This window comes from Phyllobates terribilis, unplaced genomic scaffold (assembly GCF_046119375.1).
Source record: "Phyllobates terribilis strain yellow unplaced genomic scaffold, ASM4611937v1 Scaffold_2__4_contigs__length_985480577, whole genome shotgun sequence".
Classification (NCBI taxonomy): Eukaryota; Metazoa; Chordata; class Amphibia; order Anura; family Dendrobatidae; genus Phyllobates; species Phyllobates terribilis.
This window is the reverse complement of record NW_027362762.1, coordinates 583,293,244-583,300,189: the sequence shown is the minus strand read 5'-3', so window position 1 is coordinate 583,300,189 and position 6,946 is coordinate 583,293,244.

Here is a 6,946-nt window from a genome sequence, read left to right as displayed (position 1 = left end):
TTAAGCGGATTCGGTACCACTGCTCAATCGACATCTGGCGCAGACCATTCAGGTGCTAAAAAAAACCTCAGTTGAGGTATTAACTGGGAGAAATACAGTTTGTCCGGAAATGCAGACAGTGTTCTTAGGAGTCCTTTTAGATTCGCATCAAGCAAGATCTTCCCTTCCTATGGCCAAGATAGAAGACATCTGAGGAAGAATTAGTTTGTTCCAAGGGAAAGGAGCAGTGTACTTGAGATACGCCATGAGAATTCTGGAACTCATGACATCTTTTTTATACCAAGTGTTCGATGGGCACAAGCATACTCAAGGGATCTACAACAGGCAGTCCTGAGGAGCTGGAACAGACTACCATCAGGTCTGAACAAACATGAAAATTTCCACGGATCTAAATTGTTCCCTGACCTGGTGGACATCTCGAACCAATCTCCAGAAAGTGGTATCCCGGACAGTCCCCGTAGATGCATGTTACCATGGATGCCAGCCAGCTAGGTGGGGTGCTGAAGTAGAGGGTCAGTATGTCCAGGGTACCTGGAATCCAGAAGAAAGCAGAAAATCTTTCAACTACAGGTAGCTGAAGGCGGTAAGGTAAGTGCTCCAGAAACTTCAACATGTCCTCAAAGGGAAACATGTAAAACAAATTTCGGACAATATGACAACAGTCTCCTTCATTCGGCACCAAGGGGGCCCAAAAGGATGGCTCCTATAGGGCCTATCCAGACAAATATTCTGATGGGAAGATAACAGTCCCTTCCATAATGGCAGTCCACCTCAAAGGGTCAGACAACTCACTGGCAGACTTCCTCAGCAGGAAGACAATCTGGTCATCCGAGTGGGAACTGAATCAGGAAGTATTCCATCAACTTACCGACTGCTGGGGCATCCCATCGTTGGAAACGTTTTTTTCTCTGGATCCAGGAGTCACTGCCAATGGGATAAATGCTTTGTCCCAGAACTGGGGAGAAGACCTGCCTTATGTGTTTCCCCCCTTTCCACTAATTTCCAGAGTTCTGAGGAAGAGTCAAGAAGATGGAGCCACAGTGATGCTGATAGCCCCTTGGTGGTCCAAGAGAAGCTGGTACCTGCTGCTAAGCCATATGGCTATAGAAGAGCCATTTCCCCTACCAGAGAGACACAACCTGTTATCTCAGGGTCCTCTAACATATCGGAACAAACAGTTCTTACATCTGACAGCATGAATCCTGAAAGGCAGATCTTAAGTGCTATGGGTCTGTCAGAGTAATATTTTTCATGCAAGCTAGTCGAAAACCAATTACCTGTGCAATCATAGTAACCTAGTTTGTAAAGCCGAATAAAGACTTGCGTCCATCAAGTTCGACCTGTTAGTTCTGTAATTGCTAAAGTTGATCCAGAGGAGGGCAAAAACCCCAAATGATTTAGCCAATCTTCACCTGAGGAAAAATTCCCTCCCGACTCTGAAACCAGCAGTCAGAATAAATCCCTGTATCAACCTATTTTATTTAATTTTTAAGTATATGCTGAAATCTGCCTGGTATCTAGAAATGCATCCAGTCCCCCCTTGAACTGGTGTAGTGAATCTGACATTACCGTCTCCTCACTCAGTGAATTCCATATTCTCACGGCTCTTACCGTAAAGAACCCCTTCCTATGCTGGTGCTGAAACCTTTTCTCTTCCAGTCTTAGTGAATGCCCTCTTGTTACCGTAATATCCCTCCTTTTGAACAAATCCCGGGCAAGATCTCTATACTATCCCCTAACATATTTGTACACATTTATTATGTCCCCCCTCAACCTTCTCTTTTCCAGGCTGAATAGTCCTAGTTTTGCCAACCTCTCTGGGTATTGCAGTCCCTCCATTCCCTTTATTAATTTTGTTGCCCTCCTTTGTACCTTTTCAAGCTCATTTATATCCTTTCTATATATTGGGGCCCATAACTGAGCACAGTATTCCAAGTGTGGTCTGACTAGTGCTTTGTACAGTGGAAGAACAATGTTCTCATCCTTTGCAGCTATACCTCTTCTGATACATCCCATTACCCTGTTTGCTCTTACAGCAGCGGCCTGACTTTGGGCACTCCAATTTAGTTTGCTATCAATCAAGATGCCCAAGTCCTTCTCCATCTCTGAATTCCCCAATGATTTCCCATTCAGTGAGTACTGGTGACTTCCATTTTTCCTTCCCATATGTATGACCTTACATTTCTCCTCGTTAAACCTCATTTGCCATTTAATGCTCCACCTACCCAGCTTATCCAAATCCCTCTGTAGGTCTGCACTGTCCTCTTTTGTATTAATTGTTTTACATAACTTTTTGTCATCTGCAAATATTGATATTTTACTATTTATCCCGTTGACTATGTTTTTAATAAAGATCTTAAATAACATTGGGCCTAGTACAGACCCCTGTGGTACCCCACTAGTGACGCTTACCCAATCTGAGTATATTCCATTTATAACCACCCTCTGCCTTCTATCCTTTAGCCAGTTAGCTACCCACTTGCAGACATTTTCCCCCAGCCCCATCATTCTCATTTTGTATACCAACCTATTATGTGGCACGCTATCGAACGCTTTTGAGAAGTTGAGATACACGACATCCACTGGTTCCCCCTGATCTACTCGAGAGCTAACCTCCTCGTAGAAGTCAATCAGGTTTGTTTGGCAGGAGCGATTCCTCATGAATCCATGTTGGTTCGGGATTAAAAGATTATTAGCATCAAGATGCTCCGTAATTGCCTCTTTAATGAAGCTTTCAAAAATTTTGCCCACAACGGACGTCAGACTCACCGGCCGATAGTTTCCGGCATCACTTTTCGCTCCCTTTTTGAATATTGGCACTACATTAGCCTGTCGCCAATCAAGTGGTACAGACCCAGTCTCAACAGAGTCCTTAAATATAAGATATAACGGTCTGTCTATCACATTACTTAGTTCCCTTAGTACCCGTGGGTGTATGCCATCAGGTCCTGGTGATTTGTTTATTTTAATGTTACTGAGGCGTTTCTGTACCTCAACTTGGGTTAGATTAGTCATACTTAGTGGAGGATTAAACTTGTCACTTCTCATTTCTCCTGTTAGTTCTATTTCCTTTGTGAAAGTTGTCGAAAAAAAATTATTTAATAGATTAGCTTTATCCTCATCTTTCTCTATGATTTTGCCTTCCTCACTTTTTATCGGTCCAATATTATCCGATTTAATCCTTTTACTATTTATATACGTAAAGAACAGTTTGGGATATGATCTACTTAACCTAGCAATACGTTTCTCTGTTTCTTCCTTCGCTATTTTTATTTGTTTTTTACAGGTTCTCGTTTTTTCCTTGTAACACATTAGTGCCTCCTTACTGTTTTCCTGTTTTAATCTCTTGAATGCCTCTTTTTTGCTATTTAACGCCCCTTTTACGTTCTTGTTTAACCATATTGGTTTCCTCATATTTCTGGCCCTTTTATTCCCATACGGTATATACCTCTCGCACTGAGTATTCAGAATTGTTTTGAAGGTTTCCCATTTACTATTCGTATTCCTTTGATTAAGTACTTTGTCCCAGTCAATAAGTTGAAGGTTTTCTATCAGCTGATCAAACTTCGCCCTCCTAAAGTTTAATGTTTTTTGTTGTTCCCTTATTGATAACCCTACTGAAGGGCATTTTGAAGTCGATAATATTATGATCGCTATTACCTAGGTGCCCCCCTATCTGTACCTCAGTTATTCTATCAGGCCTATTAGTCAATATTAAGTCCAACACGGCCTTCCCTCTCGTTGGTTCCTGCACTAGTTGGGAGAGATAATTATCCTTAATATTTGTCAAGAACCTTTTTCCTTTCTGAGATCTACAGGTTTCTGTTTCCCAGTCAATATCCGGGTAGTTGAAATCCTCCATTACAATCACTTCATTATGTTTTGCTACTTTGTCTATTTGTCCTAATAGCAGATTCTCATTCTCCTCTGTTATATTTGGTGGCTTATAGCAGACCCCCAGTAATATTTTATTATTTTTTGACCCCTCTATCTCTACCCACATGGACTCGACCCCCTCTTCTCCCTCTCCTATATCTTCCCTTAGTCTGGGTTTTAGACATGACTTTACATATAAGCAGACTCCTCCGCCTTTCCCCTGTTTCCGGTCCCTTCTAAATAAACTATAATCTAATAAATTTACCGCCCAGTCGTAGCTATCGTCTAGCCAAGTCTCTGTTATACCTACGATGTCATACCTCTCCTCCGATATAAGCGCCCGCAGCTCATCCGCCTTATTGGTCAGGCTTCTTGCGTTGGTCAGCATGCAAGATAAAACTTTGGGGCTATTTAGCATCCTATTCTTCTCTAACGATCTAACTGTACTATCCCCACCCGCCTCTCCACCCTCATTATATTCACTTCTCCCCTTCCCCCTTGCTTGCCTCACATCCCACCTATTTCCTTGGTCCCCCCCCCGTCTCTAGTTTAAAAACTCCTCCAACCTATTAGCCATCTTCTTCCCCAGCACCGCTGCACCCTCCCCATTGAGGTGCAGCCCGTCCCTACGCTAGAGCCTGTAGCCGACCGCGAAGTCGGCCCAGTTCTCCATGAACCCAAACCCTTCTGCCTTGCACCAACTCTTTAGCCACTTAGTCACCTCCCTAACTTCCCGTTGGCGCTCCTGTGTGGCTCGTGGGATTGGTAGTATTTCTGAGAAAACTACCTTGGAGGTCCTTGCCCTAAGCTTCCTACCTAGGTCCCTGAAATCATTTTTAAGGACCCTCCATCTACCACTCACTTTGTCATTGGTGCCGATGTGGACCATGAGCGCTGGGTCTTCGCCAGCCCCACCCAGTAACCTGTCAACCCGATCCCCGATGCGCCAGGGAGGCAGCACACCGTTCAGCGATCCCGGTCTTTGTGACAGATTGCCCTGTCTGTCCCCCTAATAATAGTCACCCATTACCAGAACCTGTCTTGCCTGCCCTACACTCCCCCCCCCCCCCCCCCCCCCCCCCTCCCGCTCATTACTGGAGCATACACTCCCCCGGCGGTCAGAGGATCTGTCGTGCTCCAATAATGCCGGTTCTGAACCAGCCTTCCTATACTTCTTCCCTCTATCCCTCCTAACTGTTACACCATGATTTGGAGAAAATACTGTTCTTATGTTGGAAAACATCTGGAAACTGGCTTTGAGCCCGATATTCCAAACATTCTTGAATTCCTTCAAGCTAGGTTTCGAGAAAGGTTTAAGACCCAGCACTCTTGGTGCAAATTTCGTCCCTTAGCGCCTTTCTGGATTACCCTCTGGCGGATCATCCATGGGTAACGCAAGGTTTGCAAAAGCAGTCACTAGCTTGAAGCCTACAATAAGGAAGTTAATACCCCCATGGAACATAAACCTGGTTTTGAGAACCTTGTGTAAGAGCCCCTTCGAGCCTCAGGAGGAAGCTAGTATAAGGTTACTCTCAATGAAGACAGCGGTAATCTCAGCCAAAAGAGTCAGAGAAATCCAGGCTTTGGCAACTACAGACCCTTACCTACGTATCCTGGATGACCGAATAATCCTCAAACTCGACCCATCCTTTCTACGTAAGGTAGTATGTGAGGAGAACTTAAATCAAGAAATTATCTTACCATCTTTGTCAGCATCCGAAGAACGAAAGTCCATTCCACACACTTGACGTCAGGAGGGCGGTGATGCGGTATGTGGAGGTCACAAAACCATGGAGACAGGATTCCAATCTCTTTGTTCAACATTCGGAAAGAAACCAGGGCAAAAAAGCTTCAAAAGTAACCTTGGCCAGGTGGATTACCACGATCATTTCCATGGCATACGACTTACAAGGAGAAGAGCCTCTAACGGACATTAATTCTCATTCTACTAGGGCAATCTCAGCCTCCTGGGCAGAAAGAGCAGGGACATCTTAAGATCTGATCTGTAGGGCCGCATCGTGGGCCAATTTAAACACCTGTAGACATTATAAGTTGGACATTTCATCTACCCAACAATTAGCCTATGGAAGGAAAGTCCTTCAGGCGGTAGTCCCACCCTAAGAATGTTCCATCTGATTTGATATTTCTCCCGTCGTGCTGTCATGAGGGATGTCCTGGAGAAATTAGGAATTGATCCTATCGGTAATTATATTTCCAGGAGTCCATCATGACAGCACTATCACATTCCCTCCCCGAATTCCTTATGCGTATGTGCAATCCAAAATGTTTGTGTAAAGAGAATTCCATAATCTCTCGTCGTGCTGTCATGATGGACTCCTGGAAATATAATTACCGGTAGGACTAATTACAAATTTTTTATTTTTCCTTCCACATAATCATATGAGGGCTTGTTTTTTTGCTGGACAAGTTGTTCTTTTAAATGACCTGATTCATTTTATCATGTGCTGTACTGAAAATGGGGGAAAAAAATCCAAGTGCGTTGAAATTGCAAAAAAAAGTGGAATTCCAAAATTGATTATTTTTTTTTTTTCCTTGTTACGCTATTTACCTAGCGGATTAATTTATTTTATATTTTGATACATCAGACTTTTACAAACTCATCAATACCAAATGTGTTTTTTCCCTTCCCCATGACAGCACCATTGAAAGAGAGAGGATCCGTCCCCAAGGTCAGGAAACCCTACAGCTTTAAAAGGCCTTTCTAGTATGTTTCAGTCATTTCCTGTCTTTGAGGGAGACCTACTTCTGCCGGGTGGGGGGTTGGGAATAAGTTTTTACCTGAGGCTATAGTCCCAGCATAGCAGACACCAGTCAGCGTCTACAAGATGACGGATGCTTCCTTGATGATACAGCGTTAGGAGAGCAGGGACATCTTTTCCAGGGCCTCGACTTGATATGGTGCCTTGTATCCACGGGAGACTGCGTAGAGTATGATGTCATTGCCGGGGCACAGCCTGATATAATGCAGTGCATCCCTGGGAAACGATGCAGCGTGTGACGTCATGTCCGGAGTGGAACACTGCCTAGTATGACATGGTGTATCCCTGGA